Below are 15,277 nucleotides of genomic sequence, written 5' to 3' on the forward strand. Positions count from 1 at the left end.
TAGAGTCACACATAGAAAGTGAATAATCACAAGAGTTAAACATTTCCTGAAAACAGCATTGATATCTCTGACAGACACTGAACACCTGTCAGCATCCTGCTCTTTGAAAAGTTTTTGCTTTTCATAACCAACTTCTCCTTGAGCATTTTGTTTGCTCAGAGACAAACCATTTAAACTTTCAGCCATTCATCAGGAGGTTTGCCATGTTCACTTTATGAATGCCCAAGTGCACTTATGTAACAAAAAAAAAAAGCCTTTTGTAAGGATCTGTTAACAGATTACCTTTTTTTCCTGATACCACGCAGTGTTATCTTGTCAGAACAGCTTTATGATCTTTTTGATAAGCTTCCCATTCAGGGCACACAAAGCACCCTGCAGACCTATATATATTGCTTACATTGCAGCTTTCCCTGCCCCATTCTCTCTCTCTCTCTTCCAGAGTCTCCCTTTAAACCTTCTTCCTTACCCCTACTCACACTTTTTAATCTGAAACCTTGAAAGGCAAAATATTCCAGCTAGAGAATTGATGGCTCTGTGCCCAGTTGTCATCTAATTCTTCTGTCTCCTCTCAGTGCCATCCTCTGTCAGAAGGTCACACTTCTCCCCGCTCTGCTGACTGTAGTGAGAGGAACAGGAGACAGAATGATTGTGGAAAAAGCTTCCTGGAAATAACTGCTCAATAAATTTAGCCAAGTGCTAAATTTATAGGAGTGGAGGAGGGAGTGTTGGATTTTATTGCTTCCTCTCAATAGAGACAACAGTAGGTTTGAGCTTTGAGATTTTTTTTTTTTTTTTTGTTCTTCTACATATCTTTGCATTTAGTTTGGGCCAAAACAGCATTTTCAGATTTTGCCAGTGTTGTAGGTTTTGCTTCCTTCAAGGGAAGGGGAGAAAGTTTTCCCCCTGCAATTTGCTTTTATTTATTAAAATGGGGAGGTATGCTCTGACTTGGAACTTCAGCTGAGTCTCTACTTTCAGGAGATGTGTTGCTATATCATGAGGAAGTCTCTTATGACCATTGTAAATAAAGTCACAAATTTATTTCATTTTGAACAAGCCTCCACATGGTATATTTTTTTTCTTCCCGTTCAACCCTAAATATAAAAAACTTGGGTGGAAAAAAAATAGAAAAAGCAGCATAACAATTCATGTTTCTGCAATCTGAGGCTGTGCAGTGAAATGCCTCCTGGCAGGAACCCAAAGGGTGCACCCAAAGGAAAAGCAGGAGAAATGTTTTCATAGAATTCACAGAATCACAAGGTTGGAAGAGACCTTAAAGTTTGATTCCAACCCATGCCCTAAAACCTCAACTCCACCATGGCACTGAGTGCCACATCCAGGCTTTTTTAAACACATCCAGGGATGGTGACTCCACCACCTCCCGGGCAGGCTATTCCAGAACTTTAGCACTCTTTCCATGAAAAATATCTGCCTGATGTCCAGCCTGTGTTTCCCTTGATGCAGTTTTAACATCAGTTTTCAGATGATCAGCATGGGGCATCTAAACTTAAAGCAGGTAACTCTGTGCATTTACATGTGTGTAATGCTGCTAAAATGAGCTCTTACTCATTTACATCACTTTGTATTTCATTTTCGCAGAGCATCTATTGCTTGTATTTCTAATAGTTTGTTTTCTAGTTTCCTAGAGGATACAAAATGTGAAATGAACTAATGAGCTATGGGTTTTCATAATTTGCTTTTTGCTTTACTAGAATTTGTAAATCAGTTTATAAAAGTCTAAGCAGATGCTAAAAATTCCTGGGGAAAAAATAAACAATTCATAGTTTTCTGGGGTACTTGTCATATTATGAGAAGTAAAAGCAGAAAAGCATACGCATTGATCCTAATTTCAAATAAACTTATAAGAGATATAGATTAATGTAAAGCTATATTCAAGATACTTCTAGCAAAATTAAATACTAATAAATTAGACACTAATGAGGATACATGTGAAAGCAGGCATGGACACATTTAACAAAAATAAAATATTAACAGGGGAGAAAATAATGAAATTATAATGAGATCCTGGGAAACAGGTGAAAGAGAAGAGGTTGCTAAGGAGATGGTATAATTTTTATCAAAAAATTAAGTGAAAATAATTTTTATTTGTTCAATTCTATATAAAAAAAAATAGAATTTAGCAGACAATAAAACTCAGCTTAATTAATTGACTATAAAACAAGATAGATGACTGTAGAGAAAGGGCCCAAATGAGAGGCAGTGGCTTTTCACAGGCACTGAAGTCACTGGTCTGGAGTATGCAGCATTTGTTGTTCCAAGTATAAGAGTGGTTTGGAAGAGCTGAAATGGGGCAGATTGATACTGAGCATAGGAAAAACAGACTTTATGGACTTGCAAGTAATGAACTGCATTGAGGATGTTTAGGATGAGCTCAGTGAATTGTCACTGATTTCCTGTTGTGATGGATATAACTATTATCCTTGCCAGCTTAGACAGGAAAGTTTGCTGATGCCTGGAAATGCTAGAGAGCTAACAGCCATGAAAACCAGCAGCGACGCTTAGGATCATGTGAAACTCTGAAAATGATCATTTAAGACTCCAAAGAGATCATTAAAAAGCAATAGAGATGCTAAGTAGAGCTTGGATTTCTTCCTCTCCCCTCTCTCCCATACTATGAGATAAGAGAGGCTTTTAAGGGCAGAAATTGTAATGAACAGACCTTTTAAATGATACTTTTACAAAGAAGAAACAGATCTTCTCAATCCTAGTAATATGAACTACTTCACATCTACTCACACATCAAAACTGTAATTAACCCTTCACCACCCCAAACATCTTCATCGTTCCAAGTGCTTGCTGCAAAGCACAGGTGCTGTTTGTTTTTTAAATAATAAAGAAAAGGCAGAAAAAGCAGGGAAAAAAGATAGTTCCATAAACTGTCATAACCTGTTGAAAAGATTGACTCTGAAGATACAGACAGCTCCTCCACCATCTGTTATACCTGGAGATATCTGGCATGTAGCTGCAGCAGTGTCAGGTGGAAAAACTACAGGAGACATTCTAAGGTCATAGATATGATAAAAACAGAAAGAAAGGATGCTGTGTAGGTGTTGGGTGCCAGAAATGGTTTCCTGATAAATACCAGTTTGTGGGGGGAGAAATAAAGGAACTTCCACAATGCTAAAGGAAATAAAAGGAGTTCTGAATAACCCCAGAGGGAATAAGAAGGAAAAGTGAGCTCGAGGCTCAAAGGTGATGCAGGGACAGCTGCATGTATGTTGGCAAGTGAGGAGGCTGACTCCTGCAATACAGACTGAGAGCTCTAAACACTTTCCAGGAGGCATTTGTAGGACTTTAAAGGTTTGAGAATCTCTGGGGACTTGGGCTTGGCATCTACTCATCAATACATCCTACCAATTAATTTAGCTCCAAGACAGCCAGTTTAATCTTTTGCCATTGAGTGGGCATCCTGAAAAATTTAACCATTTCCATTCTTGCTGTCTACTGCTATTTGGAGCAAATTCTGTGTTTGTTTAGAAAGCCCTTTAACAAACACTGGCTTGCTTTACTTATGTGCTTGGGTTTGGGATGTTGTTTACATAAACTTAGAGCCAGATCTCTGCTTATGAGTAAAGGATAAGGTCATTGATATTGAAATACATACATGACTATCAAAAGGAAAAAGAAATTTGAATAGTTATTTCATCAAGTGTTAAAATAATTTCTTTAAATTCAGCTGTAGTAACAGAAGAAGGTGAATTCTGGAATATAAAGTAGAGGGAAAAGCATTGTGAAGCAGAACTAGAAAATATAAAATATGGCGAGAGCGAGATATTCATTTAGCCGGAATATTTTTCTGACTAATAATTACATTTGAAAGGCCAAAGCACACACACTCCTTATGGTCTCTATGATTGGAAAGGATATGAAAGTATTTGGAATTTGACTTGATGCGTAATTTCTAAATGCAAATCTGTAGTGGTAGAAGCTCTCAAATTAGAGGTCAGCTGGGCTCCACTAATTCACACCAATTGTGAGGCACATTCAAATTAGTTTCTATCAGCTGTGAACTTGGGTTGAAGCTCATTTTGCTGGCAGAAATCTCTGTGGAAAGGACCCATAAGTCAGCAACAGGCAGGTAGTAAGAAAACTTTTTTTATTTACTTATAGCATAATTCAAGGAACCTGGGCTTATTCCTGCAACCAAGAAAATCCAACAAGATTTACTGCATGGTTCTGCAGATTTCATTCTAGTTTTCCTGTTATCTTTCTTCATGTAAATCTAAACTTACTGTGTGATATTACCTGGGTTATCTGTTTTACTACTTCGGCACTGATTTCATATAGACAAAAATGTATGTTTCTTTCTGAACTCTCTGATGACAGAGGTCAAACCCAGAGTTGTGGGAGGATTGTATAATGATTTGGATGGACTGAAGTTGCAGTGATTTGTTGTCCAGCAATGACCTTATCAGATTTTTGCAGATATTTTCAGCTGTAGCTTAATGGCCATAACTATGTATTATCAACAGGGTGGTGTGGCTTAATTTTACATTCATTTGACACTGTTGAAAATGGTTTATTATTAATTAAGGATAAATATGCCCCAGTGAAATAAATATCATAGTACTGACATCAGTGAGCCAGCTGGAGCTTAATCCTTGATGTTCTGCTAGTATTCTGTATAGGGAAACTTGTTCAGATGAGTGTTCATCTTATCTCAGACATCATCTAAGTGTTGTGTGAGTCAGAAATTACCTACCCTCTTCTGGGGCTCCAGAGAGCTGCTATCTCTTGTTCTTATTGATCAAGACTAGGAGGAAGTCTTGGCATCACTGTCTGCATGAAAACAGAGAAGATAATAGAAGCAGTTATTTCAGCTTGCAAAATGGAAGAATTTTGGAAAGATTAATGTGAAATACACACTGTAATAATTCAAAAGGAAACTGAACTTTTCCTTCATGGCTGCTATACGTGGTTGTATACTTGGAGATTAAAGACAAGTATATGTCTTCAATGTACTTTTTCTTTCATCACCTTCTTCTATAATCAACTTTTTTACCTCATGCAGAAAAAGGAAGACCCTGAAGTGCTTTTCACAAAAAAAGGTCAGTCAGAACAGATCACAATTGTAGTGCAAGTAGTGTTTATTTAATTTGATTTTCATGTACCCTTCATTGTCTACCGTCTTTAACATTCTCATTTCCATCTGGAAGGCAGGGAAGGCAGCTGGCTTCCCAGCAGACACCAACTCCACAATTAGGTAGCTGGCATGCAGCTCTTGCTTCCCTGTTTGTGGAGCCTGTCTGCCTCCCTGCTCCTCGTGGCTCACTTGCCCACTGCAATCCCCTTGCACTGGGAACCTGGCTGCACTTACTGGCCCTGGGTCAGGAGCAGGAAGGGTTCCAGGAGTTTTGTACCAGCAGTGACCTTGTATATGACCAGGCATTAGAAAACACACGGACTGTGATGGTTTGGGGCTGGTTTGTTGGGTTATCAGTACTGTTCTCTCAGAAGGAAATGTGTGGAGTATTTCTTTGGGGTGTGCTTGGGCTGTCTCATCAGGATGGCAGAATAATGTTTTTCTTACCCTGCTGACATTAAATCAGAAACATCCTCATGAAAAGATTCCTTGCACATTCTGGTGGCATGTTTCACGCTGCCTGTAACCTCTGAGCAGCATTAATTTTTGATGCTGCCTTTAAGCCTGTTCTGTTCTTCTCATCCCTTCTATTGCTTTAGGTTTGCATAACTCAGAAATATTCTGGACTTCAGGGCTTGCTAAAGATGCTTCTGATATTCAAAGCCCTTGCAAAGTTTTAGTGCATTTTTTTCTCGCTTCTCTGAGAACCAGCAGACCATGATCTGTAGCTGTTTGCTTGTTCTGATGTTGGCTTGCCTACAGGTTAGAGAATCAAAAAGTTGCTGTTTGAAATTAAGGGAGCTGGATGGTTTGAAATCTAGATGTAGGTAAACAAAATATAAGCAATAATCTTAGATAACAGACACACTTGCAGTGCAACTGTATTACATAACACTGTATCTCTCAAGCCAAAATTTCACAGAAATTACTTGAATGGAGGTTATTTTAGAAATTATAATTGTGCCTCTTGCTGGAATTCCTAGTTCAGCAGTTTTATTTCTTTTTATTTTTGTTTTTTTGGTGGCCTATGTCCTTTCCTTTTCTGCTCCTACTTTTCTGTGGTATTGCAGAGCTTTCCCAGTGCTCTGTCAAAAGCACCAGATTCAGATTTTGGGATTTCTCTTACTGATAGTGCTTCTCTCCTTCAGCCAAATCCATCCCCACTAAATATTGCAGATAACTTGGGATCTTCAAGCTAGCACCAGCCATGTTACCTTTGCTGTCAAACCAACTGAGATTTAACCAGTGCTCAAATGAGAGGGTGCTGCATGCTGCCCTAATTGTGATAAAGTCTGCCAGGTGATGTTATTAAAAGCTATAATCTTTTGATATTACTATATTGTTGATTCAGTAACAATTAGGAGCCTCATTTTTTTTTTTTTTTTTTTTTTTTGCCTCTTAGTAAATGCAAGCCCAAGTTTAGATTTTATTTTTCTGTCTTCATTTTCTGGATTCATACGAGAGTTATCTAAAGAGAACACAACATTTTTACACATCAGTTACTGCCACCAGTTATTTTTATTTTTTTCTTTCCCCAGCAAACACACCTTGTTATCTTCTTTGTACAGAAAGAGCTGCAGGCAGGAGGAAGGGCCACCATGGAACAGTCAGGAGGGGCCAATCTGCATCTTCCAGCTGCCTACAGCCAGGCAGAACTTGAACCAGGAAAGGGAAACAAGATTCATCCTCCAGTGTTGAGCCTTGATTTACTCACTGTCCTTCCACCTTCTTTATTTCTCATGAGAGAACTTCTTTTGTTGGTTTTACAGTGAAGAAGGAGTAGAAAAGTAAGCTGATTCTAGAATCAAGTTCTAATTAATTTGAACAGTTAGAGATCATTATGCCACTAAGACAAACTCCTCTTTTAAGCATAGGTACAGATGGGGGTTTTATGTTATAGCAGAAATTCTGTCCAGTATTTAGTTTTCAGAGTGTCTGATCTGTTTTCTTGGGTTTTGATTTGACAGAGCTAATCTACAGATGAAATCATAAGAAAAGAAATGTTATTTAATTTAGTTGCAGTGAATAAAGTCAGAACCAGTTTCTGTGGTTGTTTCATCTCTTCTGGAAAGTGTAATGAAACCTAACACATCAAGAAACTTGCTCAAATTATTATATCCTTGATGACAGATTTTCTGACTTATTTTTCCTACACTTTCTGGAGCCAGAGGTCACCAGGCTTGTATTAATGTGTTCTAGTCCTTTTGTCCAGAAGCTGATTTAATTTATTTTTTTAATTCCCTTCATGCTTAGGAAGAGCTAGAGATGGTTTGCCACATCCTCTAGGCAGACATGCTGTGTGTATCCTGCAAGTGGCATCCACCTGGTGTTAGGGACAGTCTGGTTAAAACTCTGGCTGCTGCTGCCATCCTCCAGCTTTTGATACTGCATTTGCTTAGCAAAAAGAGCACTTCAGGTGTTCCTTGACTACAGATTTTTTACAAGATTTTTTCATTGTCCTGTTGCTACTTTGAATATCTTGGCTAGATTCCAATGCAAGTAATTACATTCTGACTCTCTAATTTTCCCTGCCGTTCCCATTGCAGATGTTATTTGTCACTACTTGCAGGAGTGGCACTGCTGTTGAATTTCTGGTGCATATTTGGGTAATGGAGAAGAAAACTGTGAATGGAGTCCAAAAGGAGTTTGCCTTTCTCCTTTTGAGATCAAATATCACATTCATAATCTGGTTTTGAGATGGTAACAAAAAAAACCAGCAAACACATTTTGGTCTGACAAGAGTGGTGTCAAAAATGATATACAGAAACCTTTGCTAGCAATGTGTTCTTTATATAAATCCTTTAATTACCAGAAACAAATTAGATGTAGAGTTATTACATTTGAACATCTGAGATCCAGAGATCCAGGATTTTAGATTTTCATCTAGTTTAAACTGATAGGTCACATTTAATATGTCTTAAACTGCATTTATATCAGATAAGGCCACAAACTTTCAAAGACTCCACATTAAATTTTCATTATCTCTGTAACCTCTGTAACCTGTAACCTGCAGACCATGATCTCTAGGAATTAACTTTTATTTCATCAGCTGCATAGTAGAAATGGATTCATGACTATGTTTCCCATTGCTGAGAATGGGAAACATTACATCTCTCACATTACCTACACACATGTATTTGGCTTCTGCTATATGAAATAATTCAGGAAAAAATTATCTTCAAGGTGATCTGGGAGATCAATAGGCACACTTTAAACCTTTGTAAATTTGTTAGGTTTTCTTGCTCATGACTTGCTGTGATTTATTACGATAATGTTTATTATAGAAGACACTTTTCATGACCTCTCTGGATCAGTTTGCTTTTAACAAATGAGCTTTGTTCTCTAGGTTAGTTTAAACAACTATACATATATTCCACAAGTCTTTGAATCTGAATAAGCAGATATCAGCAAGGTGCAGTGTGGCTTCATGAAATTTAAACATGCTTCTCTAGAAGCTTCAGAACCAAGAATTTACTGTAAGCTGAAAAGCCTTAGCCTGTTGCATTCAACATGATTTTATTTCTGTGGTTTCTTAAATTATTCTGTCTTTCTAGATAAAGAAATAAAGAGGTAAACCTAAATCCTTGTTTAGAAGAGGATAGGATAATTTTTAATATTTTTTTTTAATATTTCTCCCTAGGAATGGCATATCTTTTCTCTTTTGCCATAAAAGCCATTTCTACCTCAGTGCACTCCTAACTTACCCTATATTGGATAATGTCGGGGGGAGGAGAAGGCATGTAGAAATTTGGCATAGGACAAATTCTTCCATTAGATCAGAAGAATCTCTGATAGAGCCAGAACTGCAAACAGCCCTGTTTTGTTCTGCATGTGCATGGTAACAAGCATTATCTTCTCCTTACAAAGCAGTGGAGGTAAAAAGATTTGCAGAGCACTAAGCAGGTCTGCCTTGCAGATCCCAGAGTGCTGCAGAGTAAAGGTCTCAGTTATGAGGAGCAGAGAGCTGAGGGTGAGATAAATGATCCTGCCCAAAATCTGTGCCATGTCATACAAACCAGGGCTCCAGAGAGGACATTTTTCCATGAGAGTCTTGGATTGTGCCCATCCTAAGAAAGGTGTTATGGTGTAAGTGGAACTTGTTGTGCAACCTGACTTGGAGGAGGACAGGGACTCCTAACCTGAGAGTCACTTCCCCACAGTTATTTGGGATGTTTTCTTGGCAGCTGAATAAACACAGATCTTCCTGGAGTTAACATCCCCCTGCTAAACAAAACCAGGAGTACTTCACATCTTTACATGTTGTGTTTCATTTAATAACTGCTTTGAAACACTTTGGGTTACCTTTCAGACGTCCTCAAAAATGGCACTTTCCCAGCAGTTATTTTTAATACCTGTTTTTCAGATAGCCTTTTAAAACAAACTCTGATATAACCAACAGAGTTAATAGAAATATTACAGAATCCTGTTAAATTTGTTTGTCTTTAAAAGCTGGGGTTTTTAGTAATCCTATGCCAATACCTAGTTGTAACTGCAGGGGAAGAGTGCCCCATACATGAACTGGGATGGGCTTTTCCTGTACCTTTTGCCAGAGCCAATATCTCAGAAGGAATTGGAGTTGCTGTCTGAAAGGCTTACAGAACAGTCTTGTGCTGCTTGCTTATGTAAGTACTTGCTGAGATACTTGTGATATAACTATTCTACTTCCCAAGGCATTAGCTGTTCTGCTGAGGTGATATTGCATTACATTGTGTCATGGAATGTTTCTAACTAATAAAAGCAATATCATTTTGGTAGTCTTCTCTTGGATATCAGACAGCTCTACAGGGTATTCATTAAGATGCAGGAGTGGAGCCTGGCTGGCTGCTCAAGCTCCCTTCCTTCACTGATTTAAACCAGATTGCATATGTCTGCAATTCAATGAAGAACTTGCATAAAATTCAGTCCCTGTGCCTTATTATTTTTTCTCCTGCACCTTAAGGCCCTTGTGAGAAATGCTTTAATTAAAGAAGCATCACCGTGGCTTTAGTCTCAGTGGTATAAACTTTAGAATTGACATGATATTTTCCCTGCTCTTTAAAGAGAGTGGGAGGGAAAAGTCTTGAGAGGGAGACAAGAAAATATTCTCTCCCTTTGTCAAAAATGATAGAATAGATTTGCAGAAAGTATTGCTTTGTACTTTTTCTCCTAAACATCCAATTTCATAAAGCATAGCTTGAGTTTCTGAAAACAGATGCTTTTAGATGGGTGGGTAGGTGTTTGCCATTGTTGGGTTAGGAGATCTCCCACTTTTCTCTGCATTGGAACTATATTGGAACTGTATTTCTCTGTATTGGAACTGTAATGGTGCCCATAAATTGTTCATGTTCTATGTAGCCTGAGAAAAACTCATGATTTGTGAGGTTGATACAATTTAACTTCTGTTAAACAAGTGAGCACGGTACTTCTGCATGAAATATTTCCCTCTGTAACACATGGCATGGCTGAAGTCCACCCTGGAACAGCCTCAGTGCTCTGAGTCCTACAAAACCCCAGAAAGTCAGAAACAGGACTAAAATTAGCATCAGGTGTTTCAATCTTTCACTTAGGCCAGAGTGCAGTGGAAATGCTCTGAAATGGGCTGATGACTTTCAGAGGAGATGGATCAGAGGGTTAAGCTGGCCTTGTTGGGTTTATGCCCAGCACTCAGGCTGAGTCCTGTAGCAATGTTTGATTGTCTGTAGGCAGCTGCCTACAGCAGACACAGGAAGTTTCACTTGGCTTACATCATTTCTCAGCTAGGGCTGGTGACATAAATACACATATTAAAGGTGGGATTTTATTCAAACTATTAAGTGATTAACTCTGTTAGGTTCCTAACTTGAACAAGAGTCATAGTCATACCTTGAGACTTAGAACAAACACTTTGATGTTGTGTGTAAATGATGTGAGGCTGTATCACACCTGTGCTGTTTTCAGGTCACAGACCTCCCTATTGGAGCATCTCCCCTGTATTGCTGGTACTGAGTGCACTGTGGCATTCCAACAGGAACTGCAATTCAGTAGATTAATACTTGTATAACAGATTTGCAAAATAGACATTGTAGGGGCTAGCAGAATTGATGGTCTTCAAAAATTCACAGTCACTGCTCAGCTTAAAGTACCATTTTCAAGGAACAATCAAAGCTAAGGTACTTTCCAATTATGCTCAAAAAGATAAGAATTGAAAAAGAAAAAAGAAGGGGGGGGAAAACCTCACACTCAAACAAAACACTGCACCCCTCAACATGTTTTTCTATTTTTTTATTTTCTTATTGACCATTATAACGTAGTGAAAATTTTAACTGTAATTTTTTTTATGTTACAGCATTATTTGGACTTCAATTTTATATTTTAACAATTTCCTCTTTAAAAGTTGTGTTTGCAGACATATTCTGGGGCAAAGATCACTGTGTTTTCCTACATGATGGAAGAGGCAGTTTCTTTTCTTGGCAGAGTTGCTAGGAGACTTTATCAATTACTGTTTGTAGATAAATACGAAGTCACAAAGAGAAGCTGGTAGGCATGAGCAAGAAACAGTCATTTCTTGATACTGTAGGAGATAAATGTTGGAAATGTTAGTGTCTGCTTACCTTGCTATGGCAAAGTTTGTGGGGTTTTGTCTCCTGAATGCTCCTGGAGCAGCAAAACAAGAGTATTCACTAAGGCTGCAGTAAATGACAACAGTTATGAGCAATTATCTTGAAATCATTCTCAAAGGCCATAGCTTTCATAAAGATACCATACAGAACTTCTTCAAAACAAAGAAGCTCAGTAATGATTCCTCTTTATTTTACCAGGTTTATTAAATGGCCTGATTAAGAGGCCTGATTCTGGCAGAAAAAGGGAATGGGATAGAAATGTAATTATATATTTGTGCTGCAGGTTTGGCCATGCTTCTGCATTTCTAGAAAATTTAATGCCTGTTAAAATCATCCATCCTGATGCATATGCAAATAGCTGGAGCTGTCTTACTGTTCTGAAAGGTTCTACTTGTCATAGTACTGTCAAAATATTCCAAAAAAAAAAAAATACAAAGTTTTGCACTCCAGTCCTCTGCTGGTGTTCCATCGATTCTCAAACTGCTTGGCTGTTATAGACCAATGGGTGTGACAACCATACTCTTTTAAAGCTCTGTATAGTCACCCAATGGCTTTTATAAAAATCAGTGGAAGCTAAAACTGTGCAAGTTCTGTCTCTGCTACAAAGGATTTTCTTTCTTGTGCACAGTACAAATAGAAAAGTATTCAGTGTGCGGATCTGATTAACTGCTTTGGCTGATCCAAGCAGGCAGCTCTAGTCACATCCAAATCATTCACATAAGACTTCTCAGAGCTCAGCCAGGGTTTATGTGAACACATTTATTGATGTTTGATGGAGATCACAGTAAAGAATTTGTTTGATTAGTAAAGTAAAATCATTTTTCCTGGCTTTTGAAAATCAAACTGAATAAACTACAGTAAGGATGACTTTACAACCTACTAACTTAAAATGGTGAAAACTTCCAAGTTTTTATAGAAACTCGCTAATTTGGAGATATTTATATGACAGGAGACTTTAGGAAAGGCTCTTGGTTTTTAAAAATCTGCTTTTCTTCCCACATCTTCCAGACTTCACCCATTTTCCAGAGCCAAATCTTCTTCAGAATCCTTTTTCATTTCCCTCAAGCAGTCTAATAATAGAATATAATGTCTCCAGAATTTTTTGGGAGGATGGGGCAGGTTGTTCTGTGGGCTTTGGTTTTGGTTTTTTTGTTTTTGGTTTTTTTTTTTTTTTTTTTTGTTCGTTTTGGTTTTTAGGGGGTTTTGGTTGTCTTTTTTTTTCCCCTGGAATAATTTTGCTTTCTTCAAGAAGTGTTTGGACATTGCTCTCAGACACATGCTGTGATTCTTGGGGGTGTCCAGTACAGGGATAAAACTGGACTTTGATGATCCCTGTGGGTCACTTTCATTTCAGGGTATTCTGTAATTCTATGGTTCTTATTTAGAAAAATACAAAACAATGGGAGAGGTTTGCCCAGCTTTTCACTCTGTAAAATATATCTGTTGGGGCTTTTTTCTTTCAAATACAATATTATAATATAGTTCTGCCTAGTTAATGTCAGGGAGCAGACATTAACAAGTTAATGAGAGGAGGCCAACAGTCCCCAAGGTATTTGCTTCCACCCACCAGCTTTGGACAGAAAACTCCAGTGTAATATCATTAAAAAGGAAAGAAAGAAAGCCCTTCTTAGCGTGGCATTCCTGCTGAAGCCCACATGGCCACTGGTGCTTGTGTGGCATGCTGGCGTGTGGGAGAGCACAGCCAGCCCTGGCGGGGCCCTCAGCAGCCGCTCGCTTCATCACCTCCCCTCCACCTCAGCATGGCGGGCCAAGAGCCAGAGAACCTGTAAAGCATCATTTCAGCAGGGCTGCAAGGGAATGGGGAATTCCAGGAGATGATTTGCTTAAGTGACAAATAAGGACTTTTGTCCATTTATCACCTTTCGCTTTGCTTGCTAGCTAATAGACAGAAAAGAGGTTAAAGATATCAAACTTCTCAACTCCTCCTTTCTTCCCTCCTAGACATGACACATCACTTCATAAACAAGAGAATTTGCAAAGTATCCTAAGCTCCATCTTTAGCTCAGCTGTTTCTTCTGAGTGTCTCAGGGGAAAAAATTTCTTTTACTTCTCTCAAAGCTAAGGAAGCTCTCTTCAGTTGTATTTTGTTTCACATTCTAACAAAGTAAACAAAGCAGGAATAACTTGTGACTCTGAACCAAGCTTGCCTGCCCTTGCTTATTGTGGATGCAAGTTTCCCTTTGAACAGAATCCTTTCTTCCCAAGTATATGCTCCAAGGAGGTAAGAAATTACTTTTGTTGCAATCTTATTTCTGTTTGTCCTGCTATTTAACTGCGGAAGAGCCAAGGCTGGAGCTCTAAAATATGTGGGTTGTTCCATGTCTAGAAAAGGGCTTCCTTTCTTTTCAGGGTGCTCCAACTGTTGTCTTCTTTCTAGCTCCTCCAGCTGGAACTGAAGAGCTGAATATAGAGCTTTATTTCACATTTTGCAAAATCTTTGGGCTTCCTTTTCCTGAAACTTGGTGCAGCTCCCTAATTAACTGTTTCCAAAAATCTAAGAAACAATAAATCTTTATCCCAGCAGGAACTCTGCACTAATGTTCTCAGTGGCAAACAAGACAGTGTGTCACAGCAGCATGCCTCTTGCTATAGGGATGGATATTTCACCATCTTATTAATAGCAAAGTTTTATGGAACAAGTATAAACATATTTGTTTAGAAAAGAGAGATGGTGGGTTTTAATGTAATTACTATATATTACTTTAAAAATGTTGGCGGGTCAAAATCATTGACAGTGTCCTTCATCCAAAGAAATTACTGTCACAGAACATAAGGATTTGACTTAGTTTACAAAGATGGAATTTTAAAATCAAAATTTTAATTTTATTTTATTTGAATTTTATTTGAATCAAAATTTGAATTTATGAACCACAGACTTAAATTATTTCCATTCTCACTACTGCAGGAAAAAATATTGTGACTTTTTACATCTTTTTGATTTCAGACAACCCTGAAATGATGGAAATTTCCCTTTGCTCCTTTAGTGCATGCATGAAGACTGACTGTTTGAAAGGCCCTTGTGCTCATGGAATTCCCCATAGAGTAGATGAACAATCTTTTCATTTTGTGGTGGTGACACCTGAGGCACCTGGCATGTTCAGCTGTCCAGCCTGCACTGGGTGGTGGCCTCAGACCAAAGTGTGTGCTGTGGTCACTGTAGCCCTAGCCAAGCACCCAGAGCTTGACATCTTTAAAAGCTATAACAGGGTGGTTCCCTATGCATATAAGCACTTTAAGAAAATGTGTAGTGCTTCTCCCTCTTCCTGACAGCAAGGAATTTGTTTTATCACTCATTTCTATTGTGTTAGCAGTTATCTCAAAGGTGAGTCTTTGCATATCTTGCATTAAATACTGTCTACCTGGTTTTGGAAAAGACTAGATTTCTTGCTAAAGTAAGGATTGAGTGGGAAGTGCTTTGGTTTGGTTTGGCTTTGGTTTTTTTTTGGTTTGTGGGTTTGGTGTTTTTTTTTTTGTGGTTTTTTTTTGGTTTTTTTGTTTGTTTGTTTTTTTGTTTTTTTTTTTGTTTGTTTGTTTGTTTGTTTTTTTGTTTTTTTTTTCCTGGAGTACTGTTCAT

General features: G+C 38.2%; 1 protein-coding gene across 19 annotated transcripts in view; it reads left to right on the forward strand.

The window, feature by feature from the left end:
* The window catches only part of ATP10B (ATPase phospholipid transporting 10B (putative)), a 227,591-nt gene that overhangs the window by 77,558 nt on the left and 134,756 nt on the right, over positions 1-15,277 (forward strand). For 3 of the 19 annotated variants that reach the window (XM_085591039.1, XM_085591041.1, XM_085591042.1), the window contains one exon: positions 1-15,277. This exon is cut by the window's left edge and continues 43,952 nt beyond it; it is cut by the window's right edge and continues 43,983 nt beyond it. The exons of 15 other annotated variants lie outside the window; for them this stretch is intronic. The gene's annotated coding sequence lies outside the window, so the exon portion shown is untranslated. One more of the 19 variants, XM_085591040.1, reaches the window with a different exon arrangement.

This window comes from Lonchura striata, chromosome 13 (assembly GCF_050655825.1).
Source record: "Lonchura striata isolate lonStrDom1 chromosome 13, ASM5065582v1, whole genome shotgun sequence".
Taxonomy (NCBI): domain Eukaryota; kingdom Metazoa; phylum Chordata; class Aves; order Passeriformes; family Estrildidae; genus Lonchura; species Lonchura striata.